At 45.1% G+C, this 12089-nt stretch overlaps 1 long non-coding RNA gene across 1 annotated transcript; it reads left to right on the top strand.

Annotated features, from left to right (window-relative positions):
- Positions 1–790: 790 nt before the first annotated feature.
- LOC116563975 lies at positions 791–3771 on the top strand. The gene is made up of 2 exons (XR_004274670.1): positions 791–1318; positions 3418–3771. It is a non-coding gene; the product is annotated as an uncharacterized LOC116563975 (long non-coding RNA).
- The last annotated feature ends 8318 nt before the right edge of the window (positions 3772–12089 follow it).

Here is a 12089-nt window from a genome sequence, read left to right as displayed (position 1 = left end):
AGGACAAAGATCAGCCACTATAAAAGAACTTCTAAAAATTTGCTGTGTAATAAATACATGAAAATAATTTAACCTCATTAAAACCTCCTGAATGTAAATTAAAACAACTGAACCATATATATATATATAAATTAGCCAACATTGGGAAACTGATAAAACTCAGTGCTGACAAAGGGATGGTGAGATGGGCATTTGCATAGGGCTGAGGTACATCTGAGCTCATAAAGTGAAAACTGCATATAACCAATGTCACCTTTGAATTGACCACTAAGCATAGCATGTGTGATTTGTGTTTTATAGTTCTCCGTATTATTTGGTTTTAAAACCTTTTTATTTTGAAAATTTCCATCACATAAAGAAGTAATTTTTTTTTTTTTTTTGAGACAGGATCTCACCCCAGGCTGGAGCGATCAGTGGTGATTATAGCTCACTGCAGCCTCTAACTCCTGGGCTCAAGTGATCCTCTTGCCTCAGCCTCCTGAGCAGCTGGGACCACAGCCCCCTGCCACTACACCTGGCTAAACTTTATTCTTATTTTTTGTAGAGATAAGAAATCTCTATGTTGTCGAGGCTGGTCTGGAATTCCTGGGGCTCAAATGATCCCACCACCTCAGCCTCCCAAAGTGTTGGGATTACGAGCATGGGCCACCATGCGCAGCTGAGAAATAAATTGTGTATGATACATTTTGTCTGCAGCAGCTGAGAAATAAATTGTGTATGATACATTTTTTCTGCAGCAGCTGAGAAATAAATTGTGTATGATACATTTTTTTCTGCAGCCTTCATCCAATTTCAACAACCATCAGCATTTTGCCACACTTGGTTCATCACTCAACTAGCATCCCCAGCTTTTATTTTGTTGTAATGTTTTAAAGCAAATTGTAGCCACTGTGTCAGTATGCCCTAAATATTTAAGTCTACTTTTAAAACAGTGAAGTTTTAACCTAAGCATAGTATCATTATCACATTTAACAAAATCAATAATTTATTGATGTCATCTAATACCAAGTTTTCTTTATTGTCTAAAAAGTGTCTTTTTACAGTTGGTCAGTTGGAATTAGGATTCCAACAAGGCCCACATTGTGCACACTAATTCTTCTACATAACAGAGAAGCTCTAAGCCCAATTAGGAGAAAAAAGGAAAGGACAATTATAATTGCAGCCAATCATAATGGAGATAATGTTTTGAAACTTATTAATATGCTTTTCTATTTTGCTTCCTTCCTTTATTGACCTTTGCTCTAGGTGTCTTGAGGCATCCATCATCCTGGAAGAAGTCTATGATTTATAACAGAAGGAATGCAAAAAGAAAGAACAAGTTAATATTTCTCTTTTGGCATGTCAAATAGAATTATCAGCAAGAAAATAACCTTGCAAGCCAGGTGTTGTCTTGAAAAGCCATTTCTAAATTTCTTTAATCCTCGCCTTTGGCTTTTCAACAATGCAGCCTGAGTAAACCAGTTTATGGAGTTCTCCCAAAGTGCAGGGGAAATATCCACATCCTTTATTAGGGTGTCTCTAAGAAACCGAAGTATGGAGGGCATGATGCACGGGAAATCTGCTATTTTGGGGCCCTTTGTGATAGAGAGAAAGAGATAGAGAGAAAAGAGGAAGAAGCAGGTGAGAGAATCAGTTTAGGTCATGTACTCTCCCAGTTTTGGCCCAGAAAATAGGGAGGTCTATTGGTTAAGTAGGGTTATCATCAAGGGCAGAGGAGGGTTTTTTTTCCTTCTCCCTGCTTGAGACTCTGCTGAATAGACTATTTACCTGGGGTGTGACTACATCTACAAGGCTGTGTGGTATGACCAGGCAGAGGGAGGCCTTGATGCTTAGATTTTCTGAGACATTCTTATTTCTAGTGAGGCACAGATGGACCCAGAAAATGGCGAGTTTAGCTGGGGAGTATTACCAATGGGAGTCACCATGGTTGCGCAAGGCCAAGGTACTCTGTAGCAAGGGCTGCACAGTGGACCACCTGGGCCAGACCAGTTGGAGTCACAGCAAGTGGGAAGGAGTCTAGACCCAACAGATGAGTGCAAAGAGCTGCAGAGGGCAAGAGCCAGCGAGACAGCCTCCTGGGCTCTGATCAGCCAAAGAAAGCCTAGGCTATAAGTTACTCTTATGCAGACACAGACTTCAGCTGTGAATCCCAGTAGGGCAAGATACATGCAGGTGGATCAGGGACTTCTACCTAACCCTGCCTAGAAAAGTAAGAAGAATCTGACTTTTTGCCTGCCATGAAGGTGTTCAAGTTTCACCTCTCCCTCTTCACACCTAGATGTCATCTTGGAGGGGAGCTAGAAGACTGATACGTTTGAGAAACTAAGCCTTTACCCTTAGAGGGGACCATTCTTTGAAGGTACCATTTAAATTATCATGTGATATGAAGGTTTAAACCTTATTAAATATTAAAACAATCAGGTTGTCCTTTTGAATGGCTTTTGGCTATTTCCAAAAATCAAATCTGTTAGAGGACAAATATTAGACATACTGAAATGCTTCTAAAATATTCTAACTGGTGAATATATGAGAAAATAATTAACTTCATTAATTACCCACTCAAATGTAAACTAAAACAACTATTCTATACTTCCTTCTTTGAAATTCATAAACGTTGGAAAAAAATACAGAAAATCTACTAGTTGGTAGGAAAAAGGTTATAGACAGAACAAAGGGGCCACATGCTCTTGGTTAATCTGAGTTTTGATGGAAGTTAAATGTTGCTGCCCTGGCATAAACACTAACATTTATTAAGCACTTTCTCTGTGCCTGGTGCTGTTTTAAGAAATTTAGGTGCATTATTTCACTAAACGTTATGAACTATATGCTATCATGGCCTCTTTTTACCAATGGGAAAACTAAGCCACAGATAAATACCTTGTACAGTTAGAAAATGGCAAACTTAAGATCTGAATCTAGGAAGCCTAATGTGAGGGCCACTAGCCTTAACCTCTGCTTGCCCCCATGTTGGGACACATTCAGACCCTTCTTCCTATGTGACAAACACCAGATCCTTACCAGTGACTAGAGGGTGGATGGGGAATTCTAAACCGTTTCTTCTTGACTCCATTTCACTTTTAAGCCTCTGTAAACTTAATGCATGTTGACAGATCTGTTTGTTTTGAGGATTGATATGATATTTCTGAAAACACCTAGCAAAGACATAGCTGCTCAATCAGTGTTGCTTGCTGAACCCAAATCTTGCTTGATTAGATGCATTAACACACTCTATTCTTTGAAAATTTTTAGGGAAGAACTTGCCTCTTGCTTCCTGCCTTTGCAAGTGGGATTTGCTGTTGAAGCTTCTCTGAATAGCTCACTGTCATGCCCTGGGTCATTTATATCACCTTATCAGGGACTGTGAGAGTTTAGAAAATCTTTCAGCAAATACTAGCTTTTTCTCCCTCCCATTCCTAGCCCGGAATACTTTACTACCTCATTGATGTTGGTTTTGGCCTTGTGGTTTGCTTTGGCCAATGGAATGTTAGTGGATGTGACCCCAGCAGAGGCTTTTAATGTACCTGGGAATTTTGGATTGCCTCTTGGACTCTTGTGATTGATGCACCTCAAGAAGAACATGCTCGTGGGTAGCTGCTGCCCCTTCGACCTGGGACCCAGAATAAATACATGTCGAGCAGACTTGAACACAGTCTGCTACTACACTTAGCTGTCCAGCAGGGTGAAGTGGAGCTTCCTAGCCAAGCCTAGCCTGAATTGACTGAACCATCATGGATCCGCAGATTGGTAATTGTGAGAATAAATTCTTGTTGTCAAAAGCTATTGAGTTTTTAGGTGCTTGTTATGCAGCATTATGGAAACAAAAGCTGACAAATACAGTGGGTTGTGTTCTAAAGTCCACGTGCAGGTTAAAAATGTGAATGATGGGACCTATGCCCTGCTGCATCTGAAAACATAAAAGAGTATAACATTAGGAAAGCAACATGAAGCTATATCAATATGAAGGGCTTTATTTTCCACCTTAGAAAATAACCAGGGACAGGGTGCGGTGGCCCATGCCTGTAATCCTAGCACTTTAGGAGACCGAGGCAGGAGGATCACTTGAGGTTAGGAGTTCAAAACCAGTCTTGTCAACATGGTGAAACCATGTCTCTACTAAAAATACAAAAAAAAATTAGCAGGGCATAGTGGTAGGCGCCCAATCCCAGCTACTTGGGAGGCTGGGGCAGGAGAATTGCTTGAAACTGGGAAGTGGGGGTTGCAGTGAGCTTAGATCTCACCAGTGCACTCCCGCCTGGGCAATAGAGTGAGACTCTGTCTCAAAAAACAAACCAAACAAAACAAAACCAACCAACCAAACAAACAGGAATATGGATAACAGTTCATCACAGTGTTATTTCTAACAGTAAAAATTGGAAACCAACTTAAAGAATAACATCAGAATTATGATCAAGTAAACTATGGTTTAGCCATATAATCGACTATTACATAGTCTGTTAGGATTAGGCTTAGCTAAGAAATACCTAAAATAGTGATTTAAGCCAGATCGAACCTTATTTCTCTGAATAAATGAAGTCTGAAGAGACACATTCCAGACTTGGTGAGATGGCTCAATAGCATCTTTCCAGCTTTCTACTCCTCATCCTTAGAGTGAGGCTCAATCTTCATGGCTCAGGATGGGTGCTGGAGCACCAGCTATCCATTGCATCCACATTTCAAGCAACAGGATGATGTATGTATGCTGTCACTTTAAGGAGACATCTTAGAATTCCTCACACAACACTTTGTTTATATCTCAGTGGTAAAAACATAAGCACAACAATGTTCCCAGCTAAACGTTTGGGTACTGTAACCATGGAAGAAATGGTTATACATATACCTACTCATTAAAATTACAACCACGAAGATCTCTAGGGTGTTCTGTCTTACAATTTACCTTGGTGTCTGGTAGCTACTGACTTTTTGCCTCTGTTATGAAAGAACTATGTTCCCAGAGTTTGTTGGAACAAAGAATGCACGAGTATTTCCCATTGACTGAGCGTGGGCCACATGTGAGAGGGAGCTAGTGTGAGTGGTAGAGGGAGAAACAGACACTGTAGAGAGAGGTAAGAGGCTAGTGTCTGAGTTCCTTGGGGCTGCAGGAGCAGCGCATCTGCAGCCATATCAAAGGAACAGCAGGTGTGGGGCTTAGAGAAGCCAGGAGATTGTGTTCACAGAATGAGCTTTAAACACAGCTGAGTTGAGAGTGTGATAGAGCTGTCTCATGTACCAGCTCGTTAAGAACTTCCCTGCCTCTCTCACTTTACTGCTCTTTCCTCTCTCCCCATCCCTGGGAACAAGGAGGCGCAATGAGTAAGAAGGGTGAGGAAGTGTGGAAATATAACATGGAGAAGGAGGGAAGAAGGACTGTGCCTTTCCTCAACCTACTCCCCTGCAAAGAAAGCTTCTTGCTTGCAGCAGACCTCTAGCTATGGGGAGGGGAAGTAGTTGACCCTTTGAATGAAAATTGGAGCTCTGATTATTCCATGGGACTTTTAATGGTTGAATTGAGACTACATCTTTGATTTAAAAAGACAGTAGGGCTTTTTTTTTTTTTTTTAAGTCACATACATGTGAACAGAAGATTCATGAGAACTGTCATAGTGTTCATCTAGAGGCAGGGGAGAAATGGTTTTTCCCATTGCATTTTAAAGGCTATTACGAGATAAAAATAAAAGCACCACATCCTATGAGTCCTGTTTGTTCACCATACCAGTTACAAGTAGGACAATACTTATGTAATATGTTAGCCAAAAGGCAATTTATATAATATGACCCAACTACGTGAAAACACTGAGAGAAGGAGAGAGAGAGGCAGAGAGGGAGAGAGAAAGAGAGAGGTAGGGGAGGTGGGGAGACAAAGAGGGGAGAAAGGGGAGAGAGAAAAAAAAGGAGGCATGAAAGGAAATAGCAAAACGTTCAAAGCATTTTTCTCTACCCTGGGATGGAAGGCCTAGGGGGAATCTTGTCCTCTGAGCTCCCAGCCATTATTCCATGGCCTGTTGGCTTCCATCTCTGTGCCATAATGCTTTTTTTTTAAACAAATTTAGAGATGATTGTTTTATGTGTCTCTGATTAGACAGTAAACTACTTGAGCAAAGGAAACATGGCTTTCTTCAGCTTTCTCTCCACAGGGCTCAGAACAGAGCTTAGAACACAGTTAGTGGGGAATAAAGGTTAAACACTTATTAAAGAAAGGAGGAAGATTATTAAGGCAAAACCAAACCAAAAGAAACAAACAAAAAATGAGCAAACCTGAGGTCAAATGCTTTAGCTGAGTCCCCCAAATGTTGCGATCGTTCTTCCGTCTCTATTCCCAGAATGTTTTGCTTACCTTTCCAAAATGCCCCTAGCCCTGCATGAATGATCTGTGTGCTCATATTAGTTATCTGTAAACAGCTTGAGGATGGGACCCATATAATAATAACAGTATTTATTGGACACCTATTACCTGCTGGGCAGGGTGCCAGGACAATGCTGCCCACACTCTAATATACACCTGAGGTCTTGTTAAAAAGCAGATTCTGATTCAGTGGTCTGGGGTGGGCCTGAGTTCCTGCATTTCTAGAAGATGATGCCTATGCTGCTGGTCCCAGGACATGCTTGGAGTAGCCAAGTGCAAAGGACCTTAACTCATTTAATTCTTCAATCAGTCCTTCAATAGGCAGGTGTTATTTTTCTCACTGCATTTTTGCAATAAGAAAACCTAGGGTCTGAGCAGGTGAGTGAGGGTCATGCACTTATTAGTGGCGTTGGCATTTGAACACAGTGCTGTCTAACTTCAAAGTGTGGAATCTTTCCACGGTGCCACATGCTTAGCTTGCAGAGGGGCCTCTTATGGGAGCCATCTTTGCACTATCAGACCCTGGAAGGAAAAAGAAAAGGGAGAACAAATTGTGTTTCTAAAAATAAACCTTGGGCTGTGTTTTGGCTCTGGAGGAAGGCAAGGGTCTGTGAGGGATTACTGTCCACTGGAGAAAGCACGAGCATTCTTTTCCGGAGTGTACTCGCAGGCTCCTCTCACCGCCTCAGGCCTGCCAGGAAAGGGCTCTCAGCTCCAGCTGGGGGAGGGCCTGAACCAATCGAAATCTGCTCAGTGGGATAACACCTGAATGGAGGCATTAGCTTTAATGGGAAAGGCCTGTTTGCAGGGGAAGTGAAGTCAGCAACTCACACTTCAAGCACTTGCAGGTTCATTAGCATCCTGACAACCCTCTCATGAGGCAGGAGCTGTCATCTCCACTTTCCAGATGGAAAAACTGAGGGTCAGGCTGGCTCTCAAACTTGGGTCTTCTGACTCTTTCAAGTCCTATGTGACGCTACACTGAGCTCATTGGGGTTCATAAAAGGAGGACTGAGAATGATGGAAAAGATCCAAACACGCTCCTCTTTGAAGGAGGGAAATCTGGGAGGAACGACCCTGGGTTCAAATTCTGCCACTTAGGAGCTATACAGCAATGAGCAGGTCAACGGACCTCTCTGAGCCTCTGTGTTCGTCTCTATAAAGTGAGTATGATGATTGTGTGTGTATACATATCTCTGGATCATCATTATCCATAGGTTTTCTGTTTGCAAATTTGCCTACTTACTAAAGTTTACTTGTAACCTCCAAACCATGCTCCTGGTGTTTCTGCAGCCATCTGTGGACATGTACAGAGTGGTGATAAATTTGAATTACTTGAGGCATGTTTCCATTTGAGGTTGAACAAGGCAATTTCCTGCCTTTTTCATGATCTGTTTAGTGCCATATTATTTGCATTTTTGTGCTTTTTTGTTGGTGATGTTGCTGTTTAGGATGGCCCCAAGAGTAATACTAAGGTACTGTCTAGTGTTTCTAACAGCAAGAAGGCTATAATATGCCTTCTGGAGAGAATGTGTGTTACATAAGCTTTGTTTGTGTATAAGTTGCAGTGCTGTTGGATGTGAGTTCGATGTTAAATGTATCAACAGTATTGGTTAAATAAGGTGTGTTTAAACAGAAACACATGAAACAAAGTTATATATTGATTAGTTGATGATAATGCAACAACTGGAGGTTCACAGGAACCTAACCCTGTACTTCCCCTAGGAACAATGGTTCAGCATTCACAAATTCTGTGTTCACAGCAACTTTACAGAAGATAACTACTGCAAATAACAAACAAGAGTTAACTGTATATATTTCCGGGACATGTTGAATGTCAGTTCCTTCTGCAGTTTTACTCATTCACCTTTCTTGCAAGGGCCATGCTGATGAGCCCTAGAGACGATAGTCATGGTCAGAGGCAGTGTGGCAGGGTAGGCAGGATAGTTGAGTGTATGAGTGTGGACTCTTCTTGTAAGACCTTGAGCAATTTACATCACCTCTCTCCCATGTCTGCAAAGGAATGCCTTTGTTGTCCATGTCTGTAGAAGATGATGATACGGTACCTGGTTTATGGTTTCTTATGAGGATTAAATAAGCAAAGATGTACAAAGGGTTTAGAACAGAGCTTGGTAAGCAGGGCTGGGACTAGGGAGAGGCACCTAGGGTACAAAATCTACGGAGACACTCACCCTGTGCTTGCCTGCCTCCTTAAATTTTGTTCTCTGAGCTGGGCATGGTGGCTCATGCCTGTAATCCCAGCACTTTGGGAGGCCGAGGCAGGTGGATCACCTGAGATCATGAGTTCAAGACCAGCCTGGCCAACATGGTGAAACCCTGTCTCTACTAAAAATACAAAATTAGCTGGGTGTGGTGGGTGTGCCTGTACTCCCAGCTACTTGGAAGGCTGAGGCAGGAAAACTGCTTGAACCTAGGAGATGGAGGTTGCAGGGAGCTGAGATTGCACCACTGCACTCCAGTCTGGGTAACTAGAAACTCCGTCTCAAAATTTTTTTGTGTGTGTGCTCTGGGTGTCTTTTTCATTTTGCCCCTGTCCTGGTCCTGCTGGCAAAGGAGTATTAGCCACTGCTATTATTAACAGGAAGTCCTCTCTGTCCCTCTGGAAAGGGTCCTGGGGCCGCTGTCAGCTGGGCTGGCTTTGAGGTCTGGCCATCACTGTGGGTGTGGCATGCTCTCTCTTTGGTTCTTTGTTTCTTCATCTGTCAAATGGAGATGACCTCACTCTTGATATCCTTGACCACACTGCCCACCTCTGAGGGTGGCTGTGAGGATCAAACGAGATATGGGTGGGCAAGCTTTTGTAAACTGTAAAGTGCAGGACAAACAGGAGGTGTCATTACTCATCTGTAATACCCCCTTCTGGCTCTGTCATCCACTAAACAATCTCAGCTTGACTTGAACCTGCTCATGGCTTCAGCCCACACCACCACTCAGGGAAATGAGTTCCATATGGCTGACTCCCATGGTAGGAAAGAGAACATTATTTTTTGTTTATACTAAAAACTACATTTGAAAAAGCTTTGCTCCTGGCCTTTTCCAAAGCTGGTATCCTGGGCTTGTGCTTTTACCTTGCAGGCTTGCCTTGGTCTTTGAAGGTACTGCCATAATTTTACAGGAAGACAGAGATGAGACGTGTGTCGAGGACCTACTATGGGCTAGGCAATGCGTTAAGTGCTTTAAGTGAACTCTCGGTAGTGCTTACAATAACTCTGCTAAACAGGTCCTTTTAGTCTCATTTCACAGGTGTGGAAATGGAGGCTAGCAAGATTGAGTGGCTTACCTGGAATCACAGCCAATGGTGGGGTCAGATTTGAATTTGGTTCTGTCTGAGATTAAAAGTGAGGGTGGGGAGGTGCTGGAGGCTGGTGTTTCCATCACCGGCAGGCTTGGGGGTCACACGGATTATATATAACCTCCTTCCTTACCTGCTGGGTTACCTGGGGGAAGTTACTTTAAATTCTTTTAATCCTCAGCTTTGTTTTTCACCTGCAAAAACAGTGATCATCATGTTTACCTTGTAAGGTTGTTAGGAGATTTAAGTGAATTAATGTGTGTCTGGCATTTATCACAGTCCCTGGCTCAGAATAAGTACTCATCAATGTTAGTTACTATTTTAGGATGAGGAAACTGGCTAAATAAATGGCCCCTTTGTGTGGAAGGAGAAGTCTGTTTTGTGGTGGGGTGCAGAAATGATGCACTTACAGATGCTTCCAGCCCCTTCCTGTGCCTGAGTGAGTGCGTGCCACTGGGCTAGGCAATGTGTTAAGTGCTTTAAGTGAACTCTCGGTAGTCCTTACAATAACCCTGCCATTTGAGAGGACCTACTTCCTCAATGTAAGGTGGGGTCCTGAGGTCCAAAGGCAAAAGTCATTAGCCTCTGGTCACAGACTTGACCTTGAACTTCATAGGGGACTCAGGGGCTTGGACCAGCGAAAAGGAGGAAGCCTTGGCTGGGACGATGGAGTGGCTGTGTGGGTGGACAGGACAGAGCTCTCTGGGGACAGTGGTTCAATGCATAGATGTGATGCCATCCAGGGTCGTCTGGTGGGATGGCAGTGGGGCGATAATCCGCTGGAAGGGGCACAGCAGCACTCAAGCGGCTGGCGGCAGGGTTGTGGGGGGCAATGTCCAGCCCTCTGCAGTATCTGGGAGGAGTCAGGGAGAAGCTTGTGGCAAGGAACAAAGGGAAGACAGGAAATGGGGGTGGTAAATGGGGCAAACAAGACAGAGCAAGGCCCATCTTGGGCTTCGCTGGAGGAACCCTGGGCAGCTGAGTACCCTCCCCACGCTGTTTGAGGAGGGTGGCCAAGGCCTGGGTGGGCACACTGACGGCTTATCCCTTCCATCTGCTCGTGGAGCCAGGCTAGCTTCGTGCCGAGACACTCAGCTGACCCCACAGCAGTGCTAGCTGCACCCGAGGTCATCTTCGGGAACGCGTTCTCTCCCATTTGGTCCCACTGTGCTCCTCCCGAACCCTTCCCCCCACCCGGGCTCTGAGCTCCTCCCGAACCCTTCCCCCCACCCGGGCTCTGAGCTCCTCCCGAACCCCTCCCTCACCCCCACCCCCGGGCTCTGTGCTCCTCCCGAACCCTTCCCCCCAGCTCTGAGCTCCCGAGTCCCCGCTCAGTTGTGACACGTCTCTGTTTCTCCCGGGTTTAGCGCCTAAGACCTGTGGATGTCTCCTACCCGGTCACTGTCATTGTTTTGGACAGGGATTTCTGTGAAGGTCCCTCAGATGGGGCCGCCCTGGCTCTGCCTTAGGGGACGGAAGCTGATGGAGGCTGTGTCCTCCAGGGACCCCACCGTCAATGTGGAGGATGCACGGGTGGTGGAGGCTGCCCCTCAAGCAGGCCACCTGTGGGAGAGGCCCCAGGTCTGGGTCTGAGGGGGCATGGCCCAGCCTGACGCAGGAGCTGTGGAACGAAGATGAGGTCAGTGCCGGGAAGTAGAGTTGTGTTGGAGGTTGGGAGGGAGGTGGCTGAAGGGTCAAATTAAAGGGATGGAGTGGCCCGGAGTGACAAGCAGGCCAAGGTCAGCGTGAAGGAGGTGCAGAGAGCTGAGGAGGTCTGAGAGAATATAGCAGGGGCTCTGGGGATTCAGTCTTTAGGCACTGGTCCCCCCAGTGGCTCCTGGGCAGGGAGAAATGAAGGACATGGGTCTCATTTGCTGATCACGTGTGAATTCATCTCCAGCAAAGAGGAAATGTTCATGTTCTCTGAGAAGCATATACCAAGAAAGGTTCCTTGTTCGGGAGATGTATTGGGGGAAGGTTTATGAAGGGTAAAAACGAGAGAGCAGGAGTTGGCGGGGTGAGCCGGCAGCCTTGATGTAGGTTTGTTAGCTGGGAAAGCACAGGGGAAGGAAGGAGGGTTGGGCAGGAAGGTCTCAGATGGCAGCACACCTCAGGATAGTCTTGGCCAGGCTCCTGTTATAGGTCCCAAGCCAAGAAGCCCATGGCTGGAGGCCCACCTCTGGTAGGAGTGGATGGGCACCAGCACCCTCACTGTGCCTGTCATTGGCTGGGTGCTGTCCAGGGAAGCCCTGCCTCAGTGCACATGGGGTGGAGGGTGCAGAGGGGCAGCAGCCATGGTGGTCACATGGGCATCCCTGGCTGGGCCTCCTGAAGGGCAGCTGGTGGTATATTTGTATGGTCTTTAAATGGACTAAAGAGGCTGAGGGAGGTGGCTCCAAACTGCTTCTAGGGGCACATGACTCTTCATATTGCCTC

Source organism: Sapajus apella, unplaced genomic scaffold (genome assembly GCF_009761245.1).
Source record: "Sapajus apella isolate SASKATOON/1434 unplaced genomic scaffold, GSC_monkey_1.0 scaffold36, whole genome shotgun sequence".
In the NCBI taxonomy this organism is placed as follows: Eukaryota; Metazoa; Chordata; class Mammalia; order Primates; family Cebidae; genus Sapajus; species Sapajus apella.
Note: the sequence above shows the minus strand (reverse complement) of the source record. Positions and strands in the feature narration are given on the sequence as shown.